At 44.3% G+C, this 21,559-nt stretch overlaps 1 protein-coding gene across 3 annotated transcripts in view; it reads right to left on the bottom strand.

Moving 5' to 3' along the window:
* The window catches only part of MAMLD1 (mastermind like domain containing 1), a 116,813-nt gene that overhangs the window by 57,659 nt on the left and 37,595 nt on the right, over positions 1-21,559 (bottom strand). The window lies entirely within an intron of this gene.

The following is a 21,559-nucleotide window of genomic DNA, read 5'->3' on the forward strand; positions in this document are numbered from 1 at the left end:
GGTGCACTGGTTTACAAAAAGGTAACCGAACTGGCTGTGATCATGATCATGGCTGTGCCACCTGATGCCCTCTATGACAGACGAGCAAACACATGCAAACCCAGGGACAGCAGATGTGTTTTGTTTTATTTCTTTTTGTTTCTCAGGATGTCAACATGGAATTAGAGCTCTGCCAAAGAGATTCATGTGTGAGGGAAACTCTCCTTCCCTAGATCTCCTTGGCAGGACAAATACAGGTCTAAAATTTCCGTGTCCACATATCTGGCTCTGGAAATGTGCAGACGTACTTTCCCCATTCCCCCACTGCAGACAACTGAAACCTCTGGGTCTTATATATAAAACAAGCACCAGAAGACCCTGAAAGGTGGGGAGAAGAAAGCAAACTGGATAAGGACCTTGGGACATAGGGAATGACGCAGTGGCAAGCTCTCTGGGTTTTCTTTTTGCCTTGTAGACCCCAGACTGGGACTGAAGAAGCAGACAACCCAAAGTACCAATGAACACAGACAGAACAACTCCTGTAAAAGTCTCCTCTCTTTATTCAAAGGGCCAGAAAAGGGGCAGTCTCCCAAGACTGAAAACTTTTATGCAAAAGCCAGTCTTCTTCAGCTAAACACCACAGACAAAAGGGTGGTCCCACCCAGTCCCATCAGCAAAGGCCAGGTGGGAGCCTAGACTCCACTCCCCCAAACAGAAATGAGTCATCTCCCCTGTTCCTGCCAGGGTGGTGTTAAGAGGAGGCCGCACAGAGTCAGGACCTTTGCCCTTCCACAGGGTCATGAGTCCACATCCCATCCCTTCCAATGTCAGCAGAGGTCACATGGGGAACAGTAATGAGGCACTCTTACCCATTCCACCTAGGGTGGCATTAGCAGAAGCCCAGTGGGGAGCTGAAACTATCATCACTGCCCAGCAGCAATGAGAAGCTCCAGCCTCCTTGGTGACAACGAAGGCTAAGTGGAGAATCTGAATTTCCATAGCTACCTGGCAGAAATGAGACAGTGCACCCCTTCCCCTGCCAGAGCATTGTCAGAGAAAGCCAGCGAAACAGAAGATCTAAATGAGTGCTGAAAATCACACTTCAGCTACGGAAGGGGAATCAAAATATTCTCAGATGAATGAAAACTAAAAGAATTCATCAACAACAGACTTCTCCTAAGAGAATGGCTAAAGGGAGCTCTCTAAACAGAAAGGAAATGATAAAAGAAGACATTTTGGACATCACTGAGGAAAAAGGAACCATGGAAAGAGAGAGAGAAAAAAAGGGGGAAATAGAATAGACTTTCCTTTTCCTTAAAGTTTTCTAAATTATATTTGGCAGCTGAAGAAACATAACATTGCGTGCTGCAGTTCTAAATGTATGTGGAAGAAATATTTAACATAATTACATTATAAACAGAGGAGAGTGGTAAAGGGGTGGAAAGAGAGGTAAGGTTTCTATACTTCACTCAAACTGGTAAAATGCTGACATCAGTAGACCCTTATAAGTTATGTATATATGATGTAGTACCAAGAAACACCAAAAAAATGGCATCCAGAAACATACATGCAGAAACATCATACACGAATCAGCAAATGAAATTCTAAAAAATTTTCAAGTCACCCACAGGAATACAGGAAAAAGAAAGTAGGGACAAATACAGAAAGCAAACAGAAATTAAAAATAAACTGGCAGAATTAAGCACTAACATCAATAAGTACATTAAGTGAAAATGATCTAAATACAGCAATTAAAAAGAGACGTTGACAGAGTCAATTAAAAAAACCAAACATAACACAACCATATGCTGTCTGCAAGATGCTCACCTCAAATATAATGATATGGGCATGTAGAAAGTAAAAGGATGAAAAAACTTTTTAAAAACGAGCAGGGGTGGCTCTAGTAACATCAAATCACTTCAGAACAAAGAAAATGACCAGGCACAGTGAAGGGCAAAGGATCAGTCTACCAAGAAGACCGAGTAATTCTAAATGTGTATGCTCCAAACAACACAGCTGCATGATACATGGGTCAAAACTAACAGTAACTGAAAGAAGAAATAGAAAATTTGACATTCATAATGGAGACTTCAATGTCCTCTCTCAATAACTGATAGAACAATTAGAAAATTAGCAAGATATAAAAGAACTCAACACCACTGCCATCTAATAAGATCTAATTGATATTTATAGAACACTCCATCAAGAAAACAGTAAAATTTACATTTTTTTCAAGCATCCAGGAAATATATACCAATACAGACACTATTCGGACTATGAAACAATCCACAAAAATTTAAGAGTTGAAGTAATATATGGTATTTTCTCTGACTACAGTGGAATCAGATTAGGAAACAAAAACAGAAATAACAACAGGAAAATCTCCAAACACTTGGAAACTAAGCAACAAACTTAAAAAAAAAAAAAAACCTCAGGAGTCAAAGAGGAGGTCTCAAGAGAAATTTTTAAAATAAACTGAACTAAATGAAAATGAAAATATACTACATCAAAATTTGTGGAACACAAGTAAAGCTCTGCTGAGAGAGATATTTACAGTTATAACAGAAATGAGGGTAAGTCTAAAATCTATAAGTTTCCACCTAAGGAACCAAGAAAAAGGAGAAGAAACCCAAAGCAAACAAAGAAGGGAATATAAAAAATAGATATTAAAATTAATGTTGAAATGATATTAAAAACAGCCAACAAGCACATGTAAAGATGCTCAGTATCAAGAGATGTTAGAGAAATGCAAATCAAAACTATGACATACCACTTCCTACAGAGTAGGATGGTATAATAAAAAAAAAGGAAATAACAAGTGTTGACAAGAATGTGGAGAAATTGGAACACTCATACATTTCTGGTGGGAACTGAAACATTACAGCTGCTAGGGAAAGCAGTTTGGCAGTTCTTCCAAAAAAAAAGTAACAACATGGAATTACCATCAGACCCTGCAATTCCATCCCTACATATATACCCCAAAGAAATGAAGATCGATATTCAAATATTTCCATACAAATGTTCACAGTAGCATTATTCATGATAATCAAAAGGTGGAAACAACCCAAATGGCCATCAATGTGTAAACAGATAAACAAAATTTGCCTTGTCCTTAACACTGACTTATTCAGACATACCAAGGAATGAATTATTGGTATATAGATAAAACCTGCTATGTGAAACAAGTCAGTCACCAAAGGTCACATATTACATGATGCCATTTATACAAAGTATCCAGAATAGGTGCATTCATGGAGACAGGAAGCAGATTGGTGGTTAACAGGGACTGAGGGCAGGGACTAACTGCTTACTAGAGATGAGGCTTACTTTGGGTGATGTAAATGTTCAGGATCTAAATAGAGGAGATGGTATAGTACATTGTGAATGAACGAATGCCACTAATTTTCATTTGAATTTCACCTTTATTTGTTTGAAAAACACACCAAATACTGGCAAAAATGAGAGAAACTGGATTATTTATGCATTGTTGGAGAGAATGAAAAATGGCAAAACTACTCTGGAAAACTGTTTTGGCAGTTTCTTAAAAACTGAACATATAATTATTACATGCCCAGGATTTGCACTCCTAGGTATTTATCCCAGAGGAATGAAGACTTGTATTCATACAAAAATTGGCAAACAAGCATTTATAGTAGCTTTACTCAAGATAGCCTCAAACCAGAAACAACCCAGAAATCTTTCAATGGGTAAATGATTAAACAAACTGGTACCTACATACCATGGTATACCACTCAGCAATAAAAAAGACATGACTGTTGATAATGACCTGGATGAGTCTATAGAGAATTATGCTGAATGAAAAAAAAAGGCAATCCCCCAAACTTAGCCACTGTGTGATTCCATTTATATAACATTCTTAACATGACGAAACTATAGAAATGGACTAATTAGATGTTGTCAAGGAGTAAGGAAGGGGTTGGTGTGGAAGAGAAGTGGATGTGTCCATCAATGGGTGAAATGAGGGATTCATGTGGAGATGGACATGTTCTGTACCTTGACTATACCCATGTTGGCATCCCAGTTGTAATATAGCTTTGCAAGATGCTATCATTAGGCAAAGCTAGTTAAGAGGGCACAAGGGATCTCTTTGCATTATTTCTTAGACCTGCATGTAAATCTACAATTGTCTCAAAACCACAAATTCAGTTATAGTCATACAATCATATTATTTGATGCAGAAGAAGCACATCATGAAATTTAACACCTATTCATGATGAAAACTCTCAGAAAACCAGGACTAGAGAGGAACTTCCTCAACTTGACAAAAAGCATCTGCAATATTTCTACAGCTAACATCACATTTAATAATTAAAGATGAAAGCTTTCCCTCCAAGTTTGGTGACACAGCAAGGATAACTACTCTCCTCATTGCTCGTATCAAATCAATATGTTGAACATCTTAAACTTACACCATGTTGTGTATCAAATATATTTCCAAGAAAACAAAAAACAATAAACCAGAGACAGTACTGGAGGTTGTAGCTAGTTCATTAAGGCAAGAGAATGAAATAAAGGCATACATATTAGAAGTAAAACTATCTCTATTTGTAGGTGATATGATTTTCTACATGGAAATCTTAAAAAAAATTTACAAAGTATATCCTGGAACTAATAAGCAAGTTCAGGAAGGACTCAACATATAAAAATCAATTGCGCTTATAAGTGCCAGCAAAGAATGCATGGGCAACTGCGATTAAAAATACGGTACAGTTTACTATTGCTCAAATACTTCTACAGTGAAAATCAAGCAAATCACACCCAGGATTGTATACTAAAAACTATGAAACACTAATGAAAGATCAAAGATGCTATAAATGAATAGAGGGATATTCTGTGTTTACAGAATGAAAGACTCAACATTGTACAGATATCAATTTTTCTCAAATTGATACACAGCTTTACCAAATTCCTATCAAAATCCCAGCATGATTTTTGGTAGATATAGATAAAATTATTCTAAAATTTCTATGGAAATGTAAGGGAAGGAGAAGAGATGAAACAATTCTGACAAAGAAGAATGAAGTGGAAGGAATCAACTTACCCGGTTTCAAGACTTATTATATGACTGCATTAAACAAGACAGTGTGGTGTTGGCAGAGGGACAGACACATTGATTACTGGAACAGAACAGATTCCAGAAATAGATCCACATAAATACACCCAACTGAGTCTTGACAAAAATGCAAAAGCAATTCAGTGCAGGAATGGCAGCATTTTTAACACATGTTCTGGAACAATTGAACATCTATAGGCAAAAAATAAACTTCACACTCAATCTCATGCCTTACACAAAAATTAACTAAAAATGGACCAAAGAGTTAATTGTAAGATGTAACATTACACAAATTTTAGAAAAAGGTAGGAGAAAATCTTTGGGATGTAGAGCTAGGCAAAAAGTTCTTTCTTAGACTTGATAGCAAAAGCATGACTCATAAAAGGAAATATTGATAAATTACACCTTATCGAAAGTAAAATATTTGCTCTGTGAAAGACCCTGTGAATAGGATGAAAACATGACTAGGAGAATATACCTGCCAACCTCCTATTGGATAAAGGACTAGTATCTAGAACATATAAAGAATCTCAAAAACTCAACAGTAGGAAAACAAACCACCCAATTAGAAAATGGGAAAAATACATGAAAAGACATTCCACTGAAGAGTTTCTACGGAAGGCAAATAAGCACATACACAGATGTTCAATATCATTAAACATTAAAGAATTGTAAATTAGAACCACAATGAGATTCCACTACCTACCTATCTCTCTCTCTTTTTAGTCGCTAGGTCGTGTCCAACTCTTGTGACCCCACAAGACTGTAGCCTGCAGGCTCCTCTGTCCATGGAATTCTCCAGGCAAGAATACTGGAGTGGGTTGCCATTCCCTTCTCCAGGGGATCTTCCTGACCCAGGAATCGAAACCAGGTCTCCTGAATTGCAGGCAGCTTCTTAACCAACTGAAGTATGAAGGAAGCCCCACCTACCTATCAGAATGGCTAAAATAAAGAGCAGCGGCAACACCAAAAGCTAGTGAGAATGTGGATCATCTGGACCACTCACTGTCAGTTGGAAATGTAAAGCTAGCTACGCAGCTATAGGATGACACAGCACTTGCACTCTAGGGCCTTTATTCCAGAGAAATAAAAATTTATGTCCACACAAAACCTACCATTTTCAAACAAGCTACCCATTTAGCTCTAAGGGAAAAAAGACAAAATTGAAAAAAATAATGCTGCTTTGGCTCTTAAAGACTCCATTCTACTGATTTGTTGCCCTGCCTCTTCACGGTTCCCAGCAGCCCAGTGTAGAGAGGGCAGGTGATGGCAGCAGTCGGAGCTGTGTGGATGAAGGCAACCTCCTGACCCAGCATTGCATCACTACGCTTTGGGACCAGCTGGGCCAGGGGAGCATGGCCAACAGGAAACCCAGGTGAGAGTTTCCTGCCTGGAAACTGACTTTGGTCCAAGTCAGAAGGGGTCTCCCGCCACCAGCATCCCAGCGTCTCCAGACGTTACCTCGTTTCCTCTTTGCCTCTAGAGGAATCCAGGCCCGGGAACCAGCCCTCAGGCAAACCTTTCTGCCACAGCAGAGGAATGCTACCTTAGCACTCACGACACCAGCTCGGGCTCCTTCTGCCCTGGCAATATCCATGAACAACTGGACAGGAAGCCTAATGCCCCCCATTAACAGAAACCCAACCCCAGCAATGTTTCCAAGCACAGTCCAAGGTTGTGGATGAACTCTCAAATCATCTGCTACACACACTTTTCATTTCAGCCTCAGAAATCCATGTGAATTCAGCTTTCTCTATTCACGTTGGCTTTAATACAGAGAGAAAATGCCACCCCTCTGCCTGCATCATCAAGTAAGTCCATGCTCCAGGGAGAGGCTTGGTTCTGGGGTTCAGTAGCCTGTTGATGTTAATGGTGTGGGGTGAGGGGTGTCCACCCAGCTCAGGTTCAGGGCAGAGGATTGCAGGCAGTCTCTCTCCCCTTGAGCCCAGGCTTTGAAGGTACCCGAGGGACCCCAGGGTCATCACCAGCTCACTGCTCCCTGCCTTAGCCAAGGGCTCTAGTACCGATGTCTTGCTGTGGACTGTGGACTTGGCCAGACGTCTGATGTCCATCTCAACGTGCCAGTTGGGGTCAGATCTCCAGGCATGACAGAGGAAGGAAACAAACCAAATCAGAGGCACTTGGCAAGGAGGCAAGGGGAGCATAAGGATGGAGCAACCCTGAAGGATTGAAATCTTTCCAAGCAACAGAGTCCAAGGCCCTCCCCCAAGGAACTAAGGAGCAGAAAGCCTTGGGCTTCAGACTGAAAGGTACAAAGGCAAGCTACACAGGAAGGCCAAGTTGACCCCACATCTCTCATACTAGCTGCTTCTTCCCCTATGGTCCCTGGATTAGGTGAGGAGAAGAGTCCTGCTCAGCCATTCCCATAGGAATCTCTGAGACCATGAGATCCCATCCCAGGTCTCTGGCTTGTTGGGTGTATTTTCAGTTAGGATAGGAGACACTGGGATATTAGAGTTCTCATTTTTTTCAAGGGTGAAATTTAGCTTCCAAATGAAAGAAAAAGTCAAAAGACCTCTGGACTTCAAATGGGCTTACAGAGGAATGGAACCCAGCCAGTCAGGTGGAGGTAATAGGATGGCAAAATAATTCAAGTCTGTCTTCAGACATGTACACTGGTGTTAACATTGAATTGTGTCCCCCGCCATTCATGTTGATATCCTGACCCTAGTACCTTAGGGTGTGACCTTATTTGGAAATAGGGTAGTTACAGATGTGATTGGAGTAGGGTGGGCCCTTAACTTAATAGGGCTGGTGTCCTTATGAAAAGGGTACATTTGGACACAGGACGGTAGCCTTCCTGATACCTTAATCTCAGACTTATGCTTTCTGCAAATGTGAGAAAATTCTTATCTTTGGTTTAAGTTTGTGGAGCTTTGTTATAGCAGCGCTAGCAAACTCATATACCAGGGAGAAAAATGCTAAAGGGAAGGCACAGGTCCCAGTGAGGCTGGCCTGTGTTCACAGTCAAGGGGGCTCCCTCGGGGAGCTTCAGGGCTTGTTACTCTTTGGGGGTAAAGGATCCTCTCATTTGGATGACTAAGAGCTGGAGTGTTCTGAGCCCAGGACCATCTGTGACTCTTGGCACTTAAAGAACACCCAGTTCTGGACTCTTATTATTTGGCCTGTCCCACCACCTAAAGACAGGGACCTGGGCAGCTGAGAGCTGGAACATCCAGCCCAGGGCTCTGCTCATAGCGAGAGCATCACAAACTTGTGTAGACAAAACTGGCTTGGGTACAGGGCTGTGTGGAAAGTAAGAGGAAGCAACAGGAAGGAGGCACCTCCAGCGGAGAATCATAGGGTGGGCTGAATACATGCCAGGAGGCCAAGGCCACTGCTATTCTCCAGACCACCAGCAAAGAACGTCTGGTGGGAACAGATCCATCAACCCACTGCCATCAATCACAGCCACAGTGGGCTCTAATCATAGCAGATGACCCTGCTCTAAAAGGAACTGGCTGCTGTGAATTCTGATTTGCCATGAGAGATGTTGGTATGAAGGTGTAAGGAGTCAAGTGAGATGCCCTACTCCAGAGGAGCTTGTCCTGGGTGAAACAGGCAGAGCCCAGGCTGGGGTCAAGGGTGAAGAAGAATGGCCTTTGGATATTAGGAGAGTCAGGGCTTCGAAGCCCAAGAATAGGCCCTGAAGCAGGAAGGCTAGTTTCTCAGTCATGACTCCTTAACCTTGAAGACTCAGTTTCTTCACATGTAAAGTGCAAAGTTCTATATAGAAATCTAACAGCTACCACTGAGTGTGAATGGATTCAAACTTGGGTGGCCTAGAACCATCTGAAGGAGTCTTTCAGCCTAGAGCCTTGAAGACCTGTTGGACTGGAGTCGATATGTTCCTAAGAATGCATAACATGTTGTTCAATATTTCTGTGCATTTGAAAGGAGTGCTTTGAGAGTATCCAAGAGCCACAAGGCATATAATTACAGGTTAATAAATACCTCAATATTCTAAAACACTGCTTTCCGTTTTTTAAAAGTTGACTTGAAAAAGCCCAAAGTGATGTGGAGCAATTGGAACCCTCATATATTGCCGGTGGGAATGTAAAATGGTACAGCCATTCTGGAAAAGAGTTTGGCAGTTCCAGGATAAGTTAAGCATAGAATAGCCATGAAAGTGTGAAAGTGTTAGTCACTCAGTCATGTCTGACTTTTTGTGACCCTATGGACTGTAGCCCACTAGGCTCCTCTGTCCATGGGATTCTCTAGGCAAGAATACTAGAGTGGGTTGCCATTTCCTTCTCCCAGGGATCTTCCCGACCCAGGGATCAAACCTGGGTCTCCTGCATTGCTGGCAGATTCTTTATTGTTTGAGCCAGCAGGGAAGCCCCAAATATGACCTTATAATTCCATTCTTTGGTATAATACAGCCAAGAGAAATGAAAACAGGCCTCTACCAAAGCTTGTACAAGAATCTTCATAGCAGCACTACTTCTGACAGTGAAGAGGTGGAAACAACCCAGATGTCCACCAACTGGTAACTGGATAAGCCAAACATGGGCTCTCCATACAATGGAGTATTACTCAGCCATCAAAAGGCATGAAGTACTGGTACATCCTACATGGATGAACCCTGACAACAGTATGCCAAGTGAAAGATGCCAGGCACAAAAGACCACACAGAGTATGATTCCATTTATATGAAATGTCCAGAATAGACAAGTCAAAACAGTAAAACACACCAAATTGTATGCTTTCAAAGAGTGAATCATATGGTATGTAAATTATATATTAATTAAGCTTTTATAATAAAGACAAAATTATTATCACTCTCTAACTTGGGGTTTTAGAAAGTTGCTCCTTTTAGAAAAAGGATGAAGCAACATGTTATAAATTTGGGGAGACGGAAAAAGTTTCTATCCTGTACTCTGAGCAGGACTAGCCCCTAAATGACACAGAGGTGCTGGGACCTTTCCCACATTATCAATAAAGAACTTACAGACTTGGTTTCGAAATAATACCTCAAGATCTGGTTGCTGCGAATTCTGCTTCAGGGAACCACTGCAATCTGCCTCCTTTTGCATTTTGGATACTGCCACTGAGGTTATAAATGACTGGCCACCACACACACCCCTGAGAGTCCTGCACTGCTTGGTGATGAATCAGCTTGAGGCCGGGGGCTTCCAGCAAGTACAAACGTCCCACGGTCCTATGCAGTAGGTCCAGAGAGCAGACTTCTGCTTCAAAAGGAGCCGAAACTTGTACAAACCATGTCAACTGGGATCACTGTGTCTCTAGCTGGCCCCACCTGGAAACAGATTTGACTCCAAGACCGAGCAGCACAGAGTGTCCATCCGTGACATCAATCAGAACAGAGTTTTCTGCAACCTGGGGACATCCAGAAATGAGGGCATACCAAGACAGTCTTAGAGCAGGGATAACAATGCTCATCTTATCACATGATCAACTGTGGCAGAAACAGCCTGCAAGGTGATGCGAGGCCAAGTTTTGTCAAGACCTCATTTCTTACTGGACTTGTCCACCATCATCTTTTTCTGTTTTAGACATCATGCATTTTGAAAACTGAAAGTGCCCGGGGATTTAAAGTGGTAGTCCAGATGGGCCCTCTAGGTGCCAGCATTCCTGGGTGCTGAATGCCCACGAGTTCCCCCAAGCTTTCCCACAGTAGATGACCAAGGTGGGTGTTGTGCTGGAGGGAGCGTGTCTGGAAACTGTTCCAGTGTCCTCTCCAGGGCCAAACCTGCCACTCATATGTTGGTACACATACAGACACAGATGCACACAGTCACACATGCTCAGATAAACATACACAGACACAGGTACCAACAGTCACACATGTACACACAAATGCACACACAAATAAGACATCAGATGCACAGGTGCACACAGACACAGGAGGACAGACATAAACGTGTACACAGACATACAAAGGCATACACAGACACACACATTCAGAGACACACACAGAGACTCTCTTGCTTGCTCTCTCCCTGTTCCAGAAAGTACCCAAGCACTAGAGGCCCAGGGGAAAGACTCCCCTTCTCAGTAGAGGATGTCCCTATCAGTTCCAGTCCCAGGGCACCTGGCCCCTCGATCTTGCCATCCAGACGGGCTTCTGTTCACAAGCTCTCAGGCAGTGCCAATACCACCAGCACAGGGAAGAGAAACATAGCTTCACCCACCTCCCTCTCTGTTCACCCCTTGGCCCTGGCCCTAAAAGCCGACATGCAAGCAAGATTCCTTTCCTCTAGACTTAACATACAAGAATCACTGGAGATGCTGGGGTAGGGAGGAAGTGGTTTGGTTTTGTGGCAATTTCAGTAGGCAATAGCGTCAAGCTTATCAACAAGCAGGCAAGTGAACATTTGCAAAGTGTTTGGAGTTGGTGACCCAAAAGACATACTGAGCGGAACACTGGAGTCAGGAGACATGGTGTCCACTTCTGTCTCAAACAAATGACGGACTCTCTAACCCTCAGATTCATCTGCAAAGTGCGGCTGATACCCTTTGCTCTTTGCATTTCACATGTACTGTGTGAAGGCCAGATGAGAATCAGAACCTGAAAGTCCCTGGGAAAGAGGGTTGTGGGGAGTCAGCCCCTTTCTGCATTTCTGAGCAACAAAACTGAACAGAAGCTGTCACTTTTGTCCCCAGCTTCTATATACTCACACTTGGTTAGAGTCCTACAATGTTAGTGTGTGGAGGAAAACTAGAGATGAGAAGGCGACTTTCTTCTTGAACAAAGAGGAAAATCAAGGCAGAGACTGGTCCAGGATGGCATGGAGTGTTGGGCAGGGAGAGCTAATACTACTTGTTAGGCTCACTGACTCTGGAGTCAGGGTGCAATTAAGGTGAGCTGGGCTGGAGACAGACACCACATCTAATGTGCCCTTGGGTCCACATTCCAAAAGGAATGAGCCAAGAAGTCTAATACACCCCTGAGGCTGGCTCCCAGGCCATACAGTGACCTGACCTCACTTCAAACCATCAACAGTACTAAGGGTGCAGTCTTTCCCTGCCAAGGCCAGCTAACGCGCCATTTCACCTCTCCAGTGTTCACTTTCTTTCAATAGACCAAAGAGTTTGGCCTGGAGGACCCTACAAGCCTTGCCAACTGGCACTGCCTCGGTGGCCTTTCACGGACTAGGACTCCGAAGCCATAGTGCAGACTTCCTTCAGTGGCTGCCTGAAGATTCCTGGTGTGGCTGGGCAGGGTTTGGGGTCCCCACCTTCCACACTCAACCAAACACTCATGGGATCCCCACCCCAGATTCTAAACAAGGCCATCTGGAGATCAGAGCCCTGGACAGTGAATTAGGACAAGGCTGGAGAATTCACCAACCTCAGAGTCCAGAACACTCTAAAAAGAAAGAGGAAACAAGGAAGGTGACAGGTAAGAAATGTGGCACTTATCACCAGGCATTGCAAGGAGGCATCCTCGGAGGTCTGCACCCCAGTCCAGCCTTCTGTGTCCATCTACACTGTGGTGGGTTCAACTGAGAAAATGATTTAATAGGGTGTGTCGCAGGATGGGAGGGTGTGTAACATGTGGCATAGAGGAGCAGTGAGTTAAAAGAAGAAGAGAGCGATTAAAAAAAAATAAAGACAAAAAAAAAAAAGACAACTAGGCTAGAAAAGATTTGTGAAGAGTTCAGCTGAGTGCCAAAGAAGTGATGCCTTCGAAGTCTGTGCTGGAGAAGATTCTTGAGAGCCCCTTGGACTGCAAGGAGATCCAACCAGTCAATCCTAGAGGAAATCAACCCTGAATATTCATTGGAAGGACTGATGTTGAAGTTGAAACTCCAATACTTTGGCCACCTGATGAGAAGAACTGACTCACTGGAAAAGACTCTGATGCTGGGAAAGATTGAAGGCGGGAGGAGAAGCAGACGACAGAGGATGAGATGGTTGGATGGCATCACTGACATGATGGACAGGAGTTTGAGTAAGCTCTGGGAGTTGGTGATGGACAGGGAAGCCTGGCGTGCTGCAGTCCGTGGGGTTGCAAAGAGTTGGACACAATCGAGCAACCAAACAGCAACATGTTTAAATTGTCTTCCTGGGACCTCCCTGGTGTTCCAGTGGTTAAAACTCTGCACTCCAAGGCAGGGGGCCTGGGTTCGAGCCCTGGTCAGAGAACTAGATCCCACATGCTGCAACTAAAGATTCTGCATGCCACAACTAGGACCTGGCACAGCCAAGTAAATAAATAAACTTTTTAAAAAATAGTCTTCCTGAATACATTCCACTCTCCAGATGGATACTGGATAATAAGAAAAGGACTAGGGTTGCTCTTAAAGACTTCATATGAAATCCCATTTGATGGGAGGAAATGTGCTTTCACTACTTACTATGATGTAATAAATTCTCTCCATTCTTGGAAATGCCTCTCTGCAAGTATTTTAGATATTATTTCACAAATGAAAGAAAACAGTCAAGGCTGCTACCATCAGCTTTGGAGGAAACAATCTAATTTTCCAGATATTTATCTATTGCAAGTTGGCAACAATGGCTCCGGTTACTAAAGACAGCGGGAGAATGCCTGTACATTTCAGAAATGGTCCCCAGACACTTCCCTTTGAGTACACAGTCAACAAAAATGCACAGAAGCAGGCATTAAAAATGAATGCAATTTCACAGGCAGCCATTCAGATGCACGGCATGATAAAGAGGCAAGAGCAATGTGGTACAAATGAGCCTGGCCTCTAGAAGAGTAGGAAGGGAACATGCACACAAATATCTTTAGGAAGCTACTTCGGTTGATAGTGAGAGTGGATTTCTACAGTTCAAACTACACGAGTTCTATGGCTGGCCCCATGCCAAGTTAGGCTATTTATCAGGCAAAAACTACTCCAACCCATAAGCCCAAATGCTAAATAATACCAGGGTGAATAAGACATTTTTACTTGATCATAAGTGTCTTCCCTGAGTCAGAAAAAAACGATGTCATTTTGGAGCTTAAAACTGGGGGTTAGAAGCGTAGGGTGCTAGTCTATCAGGAGGAAGTAGGTTCTTGAAAAAGACCCATGTCCTCCTTCAGGCTTACCCTATAGTGCTCAAGGGACCCAGGCAGCTCTGTGCACCAAGAAGGTAGCCAGGAATCCCAGGGTTCTGGTTTCTCCTTGATTTTATTTTCTAAGTTTTTATTGGAGTATAGTTTCTGTACAATGTTGTATTACTTTTCTCCTTGGTTTTATCCATTGTATTTCTTCTAGACTAATGTTTTCAAAATCCAAATCAGGACCACCTCCATAATCTCAGCAGTCCTTCCTGCTCTAATTCTTTCAAGGATGAATATCTAACTCCATTGTGGGTCAAATACAAATATATATTTCTGTGCTTAATTCAAACAGCTAAAGCTTAAAAGCCACATTACCAAGATACATTACAAACCCACAGAACTTGAGATGCTTCAGAGGAGTATCAACCATTACCGAACCTCAACTGTGCACAGAAAGTGAAAGCCGCTATGTTGTGTCCAACTCTCTGCAACTCCATGGACTATACAATCCATGGAATTCTCCAGGCTAGAATACTGAAATGGGTACCTGTTCATTTCTCCAGGTGATCTTTCCAAACCAGGGATTGAACCCAGATCTCCTGTGTTGCAGACAGATTCTTTACCAGCTGAGCCACCAGGGAAGCCCAAGAATACTGGAGTGGGTAGCCTATCCCTTCTCCAGCATATCTTCCTGACCCAGGAATCGAACTGGGGTCTCCTGCATTGTAGGCAGATTCTTTATCAGCTGAGCTACCAGGGAAGGAGATATAGAATTCAGAAATTCACCAGATAAACACTTCTGTGCCAAGACTCTGCAGTTCATTCATCTCATCAGCCATCTGTGTATTCATGCAATCAAGCTGCCTGTGTTACACTGAGCTGTCCTTTCTCTTTCTCCTTATACTAAGCAAGTATGAGAGAGTTGTGGAGAAGGTGTAAGAAAAGAGACAAACTTTTCATTTTGTATTGCAGTTAAGGTTTGGTAAAGTCCTGTTACTTCTATAACCTTGGTGCATCCAGAAGGTACCATTTTAATAATGCTTTTTTTTTAATGGTAAGAAGCCTCTGGTGGTTCATGAAATTAATTTCATATTCATATATGAAATTGCTTTTTATGAGAGAGGATCTCTGCTGAGTTTCTCTTGGGCACTGGAAGTTAGAGGAGGAAGCCCCCACATCTTTAAAGGCCAATAAGGTCTCTGGTTTCTGTGAAAATGTTTTCCAACTGTCAAAGCACTTGTCAATGTACTCAGAAGAATCAGAATGAAATGAGCCCAAGGCTTCGTATCTAGTACATGGCAGTCTACATGCTGCCTGCAGGGTTGCACACAGGTGCTCATTATAACTTCTGAAGTTGGAATCACGAGCCCTGGGTTCAAGTCCCAGCTTGGGGAGGTCATGGGATACACTGCCTATATCTGGAGCGTGTTCATCACCCTGCCTTTCTCCAACCTGATGACCCTCACTTGTCTATATTGCTGGATGGAAGCTGGGGTACACCAGGGCAGACACTGAGGCCTAAGGCATGGTCACCCTGACAGCAGGCCCAGCTCAGTACTGAATCACCATCACTGAGGTCAACTAGAAGCTCCCAGTTTTTCTTCCTCAAGCCACAGTCCTCCCATCCCATTCTTGGGCAGATGAATTCAAGACCCAAACACAGGACCTTGCCTTTTGTTCCTGTTGAACCTCCCATGACAATCTTGGGTCATCAAGATCTCTTTAGATCCTACAATACTTTCACACTACAGAGAATCCATTGTCCAGGACTATGTCAGGGCTGGATATGGTAAGAGTGATTCTCTCATCTCATCCAGATCATTGAGAAAAAAAAAAAAAGCAAAGCAGGCCAAGAGGAACTTGCCTGGAATGTGCCTCGAGACTTCCTTCTCCAAGGGGGACATGACTCCTCAGCCTTTGGATTCGGTCATTTCACTAGTTACACAATCACATAACTGGGCTATAAACGAGGATTTCACAAGCCCTGCTGCCAAATGCTTTGCTGAGGTCCAAAACCACTTGCTTGCTTTTCTCTGCCCTACCTGCCTAGGGAGCTCCTCCAACAGAAAAGAATATTCTACCCAACGCACTCTCCCATGAGCCCGTGGGGACTAGGGGGGAGCCCCACTCCTGCTTTTGTTTCAGACATGCTCTGGGCTGGCTTCCTTCTCTAAGCACCCCCATGTTTGCAACTGCTCCAAGAACATGTTCTACAATTTTCTCAGGGAGCCGCATCAAGCTAATTAGAATCATGTAAGATATCCAGTTTAAGGAGTTTCTTTTCTGGAAATTTGCAAGTAGCTGGCCCACCTGGTGCTTTATGGTTCTTTTTGGCAGTTCTGCATGATCCAGAATGCTCTTCCCTGCTCTGTGCCCTGGGACTGTCATTCGTCCCAGCTCTCAAGGAATGGGAATGCTATGCAACCCCTTCATCTGTCACCATCTTCCCGTCGAGCTAAACCATATCACCAGCTTATATGACTCCCAGGTTGAAGGGCATTCTCTTCGACAAAGAAGCCTGAAGTTTTTCTCCCAAGAGCCTGGCTTCTCCTCCTGCAGATGAGTCTCTTTGCCAGCCCAGGACTCCTTGAGTGTGGGGTCTCCTTACCTTCTTCTCTCCCTTCGGTCACATACCCCAGTGCTTCACCTCTGACACGGATGCATCTTGGCTGCTTTGGTCTGATGCTGTGTTGCCTCTCCAGACAGTCTGGAGTCTTTGAGCTTATGTCTGGTTGGTTTGAGTTCATGGAACAGGGTTTCTTCTCATCTTCTCTGTGTTGTGCCTCTGGCAAACGGGTCCATTAAATAAAGTGGCTTCAGTTCCCCAGTGGCCTGCCTGCTTCTCCATCAGGAAGTGCAGTTTCTGCTCCTGGGGCTCTGACAGCTCCTACCAGCTGAGTTGCTGTGACCCAGGAAAGGAGGAACCAGGCCAGAGAAAGCTGCCCTGGTAGCAAAGAGCTCCACTGCCCAGGTCTTTAGGGCAATCCTGAGATAGATGCAGTGTGGGATACGGTGACAGCCTCCCTGACTCAGTGACAGATGGCCTCTAGGCAGCCTCCAACTTGTTGCAAATGACGCCACTGTTCGGCCTTGGCTAGCACTTCCCCACCTGGCTTGGAGGCCAAATCCAAGAGGCACTGGGTGCACCAAAGGCTGAAATGGCCTTGCAGCTGGCAAGACTGCACCTTGGCACAGGCAGTGGTGGTAACCAGTTGACCCAGCATGATAATGATCTCCCCTTCTCTGTAAACCTTGTGTCCCAGCTTGGAACCCAGAGTTGGGGTGGGGGTGGGGAGATGCTAATACACTTCTGGGTGGGGAGAGGCAAGCTGGTGTGATCAGAGTTGGTGCCTTGGAGCTTTCATTCCGTGAAACAGACAGAGCTGGGGTTTCCTTCCCTGAGGAAGGCATTTGGGTGGAGGAATGGGAACAGGGCACTGATCAGGCCTGGTGACACCAGTGAGCACATGGCTGCCTCAGTGTCCCCTCCATGGTGAAGTCACACACCCTTAGAGAGAGGACCTAGGGCTGGATCCAGACCTGGGTATTCCTTGAAGGTGGTGGGAGCCAGGCTTCAGATTCTGCCCCATCATGAGAGGTTGGGTGGGGAAGATCCCATGGAGGAGGAAATGGCAACCCACTCCAGTGTTCTGGCCTGGAGAATCCCATGGACAGAGGAGCCTGGAGGGCTACAGTCCATGGGGGTCACAAAGAGTCAGACGCAACTGAGCACAGACATACACATTAGGCAGTGCAGTAGCTGAGCAGTTAAAGCATGGACTCTGGTATCCAAAGGCCTGAGTTTGAATCCTAGCTCTGCCACTTAAGAGCTGTGTGGCTTTGGTGAAGTTACTCAACCTCTCTGTGTGTCTATTTCCTTATCTATAAAAGAGATGATAGTAATAGCATCTGCCCCATAGGGTTGTGACGAAGATCAAAGACACAGTATTCATCATGTGCTTTGTGTGGTCAGCCCTACCAAACATTTACTACTGGCAGGTCTTCCTCTAGGCCCCCTCTAGGTCCAGGCAAGGAACTTGGCCATGGTGGGCCTAGCCACTGGGTGGAGTAAAACATCAGAGCACAGAGAGCCATGCTGACTCTCTTTCTGTCCAGTCTCTCCACACTAGAATACGAGCCTATGCTATCTGCCAGTCCCTAGAAGAGAGCCCTGGAGAAGGTGATGGCACCCCACTCCAGTACGCTTGCCTGGAAAACCCCATGGATGGAGGAGCCTGGTGGGCTGCCGTCTATGGGGTCACACAGTCGGACACGACTGAAGCAACTTAGCAGCAGCAGCAGCAGAGAGCCCATTGCAGGGCGGGCACACAACGACCAGTGAATGAGCAGCTGTGGAATTCCCCCCTGGGGTGGATGACCTGGAAACAGGTGTCAACACTCAAACGTACTCACTTGGCTGTAACGACTTTGAGGTGACAGCAAAAGACACTGAAGCAGGCTTCAGACATTCTACTGGGTCAGAACCACGAGGTGGCCTAGGAGTCGGGGGCCTGCTCCCTTGCTGCAGGGCCTGGCTGTCCCTGGGCCTTGGCCTCAGTATCCCCTCTGGATGACAAACAATGTAAGGTGGGCCCTGCTCTGTGCCGTCCAGGAAGCTCCTTTCCCATCAGGGCCCAAAACACACAAGGCACTAGCCGAACAAGTTAGGCGAAGGCTTGGCTCACTCCTGTCAAATTCAAGGTCAGGCTCAATTTCTGATAGTCATATCCATACACCATTTCTACATCAACTCTAGGAGCCAATTTCTTGGTCTTCCTTTATAAAATGTTCACTTCCCTTCCCCCAATTCCTAACTTACATTTAAAGACATTTTGGGAAACAGGTACATTTTGACAAGAACAATTTGAAATCGCCACAGGTATAAACACAAGTATAGACACAGTTGTTTGGTTTGCTTGTGAGAGCCCCAGAGTCTGTGGAGAGGCCGCTTAGCCTGCACTTGATGTGAAGAGCATGGACCAAGCCATCCTGGAGAAGAGAGCTCGAATTCTTTTAGGTTGTTAACTTGACCACTAATGCTTCCAGAGACCAGATCTTGGCAGCAACGATCCCTGTCTGTATTTGTCATCTTTGGATAATCACAACAGGAATGGCCAGTGTGGATGCTGGGCCTGGCTTACTCCATGCTGCCAAGTGGCCAGTCAGAGGAATGGTCCCAATGAATGGAGTTTTATCAAGAGGAAAAGTCAGAGACCTTGCACTGGCGTAGGGACTATGTAAGGCTGACTGCCTGGTAAGGGAAGGAGTGGTGTGCCCAGGAGCATCAAACTGATGGTGCCCACAATCCATAAGAATGGTTTCAATTCCACAGAAACTTCACCCAGGTGGGGAAAGCTCAACAGGCCACCCACAGTCTCTGCAGAGCTCCTCTAGGTGAGAAGGTGCTTGCCGCACACTTTCTCTTTTGGATCACCCCACAACATCCTCACAAGAGTGGCTGTCTGGTCCTTGCCAAAACTGGAGGGAGCTCACGATTTCTATAGCCCTCCTCCTCTGCCAGATTGCACATCTCCATGTTTTAAGTTCTCTGGCTGGCCACCTGCAACGTATTTCCTTTCTCCACCATGTGTTAGCACAATTCACAGGTGGAGAGCAGCATATACAAGTGGCTTATAGACTGTGGCAAGCTAGCAGAGAAGCATCTGAAAACAGCTCATACAATCAAATCCCAATGTTTAAGTAAACCACCATCCCAGGACTGACCCCCCCTCCACACCCCTCCAACCCATTGGCCTTGCAAGTCAAGCTACTCAGCACTTCCACTCACAGACATAAATCTCCACTTGTGAGTTCCGAAAACACCATCTAAGTCAACATTTGGACTCAAGGAATGTTAACAGGACTACATAATCAGGCAACTCACTTTTCTGCTGTGTGCCATTATAAAATTCTCTGGGAAGGATGCACTGGAATCTTACAGAAAAAAAGTTAACGTGGAAGTAAGCTACCAGTACATAGAAATCTTGGATTTTAAGTTAAAAAATATTGTACTCTGCAGATAAAGAGAACAGAGATTTTTCTTTCTTATCTGAGAACACATTCTTCTACAGAATTGCTGAAATGGAAGTAATTATCAAGAACTGAGAACATTCATCAAGAAAAATCTGTTCTTTCCTTGATCTAAAACTGGGTAGCTGGAAGAACCAATAGACTGAAAATGAAATTAACTTGGACTACAATTAGTTTTCTCCCCCCAAACCCTGATGTTTTACATTTCCCCCAGATACAGTATATAGGTTGTCCCACCATTATTATAGTAACAGTGGCCAACCCCCACCCCAGAAGTGTGCTGCTAAGTGTTTAACAAGCAGCTTCCTGGGGGAAAAAAAGCTCTGATTCAAGGTTCTGTCACAGCACTTGATGGATTTCCGCTGAAAATGTTCTCAGTGTGGCTGATTTTGAGCTACCAACATGATATCAACAAGCTGGTAAATTTCCTGAAAACACTGGCTTCAGGGAGTCAGTAGGAGTTCTAGTACACCACTGTCCCCTTGCTGTGTGTGTCCTCTGTGCCTTCTACTCTGGGATCATGGAGATAGCAAAGAGAAATCACCAAAGAATAAAGCAGGTTGCTACAACGGTCCACAGGCTTCCCAGGTGGCACTAATGGTAAAGAATCTGCCTGCCAATGCAGGAAACCAGGGTTTGACCCCTAGGTTGGGAAGATCCCCTGGAGGAGGAATGGTAACCCACTCCAGTATTCTTGCCTGGAGAATTCTATGGACAGAAGAGTGTGGCAGGCTACAGTCCATAGGGTCGCACAGAGTCAAGACATGACTGAAGTAACTTAGCACCCATAATGGTCCACACATGCTGCCTTTTGGTTGATAAACTCTTTCCATGAAAATAATTATTATAATGAACCTTTATGAAGGACCAACATAGTGCCAGGATGTTTGACAAATATTCTCTCATTTAACCGTCATGTCAACACTAGGAGGTAGGTCCTGTTATCATCCCTGTTTCACAGAGGAGAAAACTGATGTTCAGGGAGGTTCAGCAATTCACCCAAAGTCACACAGCTGCTAAGTAGGGGAGCTAGCACTGGAATCTAAGTTCCCTGCTTGTGCTTTGCAGTAAGAGGAAAGTGCAGTACAAGAAAAAGCTGTAAGGTCGACAATTTGACTCAGCTGAGGAGTCGGGGGAAAAAATATGCCTCCTAATTAAATAGGTTTCAGTGTTGCCTTAGCAGGGGACTCTTAACCTAGGACTCATGAACACAATCCAGTGAGTCTGTAAACTCAAGTGGGGAAAAAAATTACATTTCTATTTTCACTAACCTCTAACAGAAATTTAGCATTTCCTTCAATTATGAATGTTGGCAACAAACCACAGTAATATTTACATAACCTGTGGCTGTGTCGCCAAGAGAAATCAGAGATATTTTTGTTTCACATTGCAGTCATAGCAGGAATCTCCAAATATCACCACTTTGAAGTTACAGTAGTTATGAGACATACTGCTAGATCTTATTTAATGCTCTAACAAAC

Source organism: Ovis canadensis, chromosome X, assembly GCF_042477335.2.
Source record: "Ovis canadensis isolate MfBH-ARS-UI-01 breed Bighorn chromosome X, ARS-UI_OviCan_v2, whole genome shotgun sequence".
Taxonomy (NCBI): domain Eukaryota; kingdom Metazoa; phylum Chordata; class Mammalia; order Artiodactyla; family Bovidae; genus Ovis; species Ovis canadensis.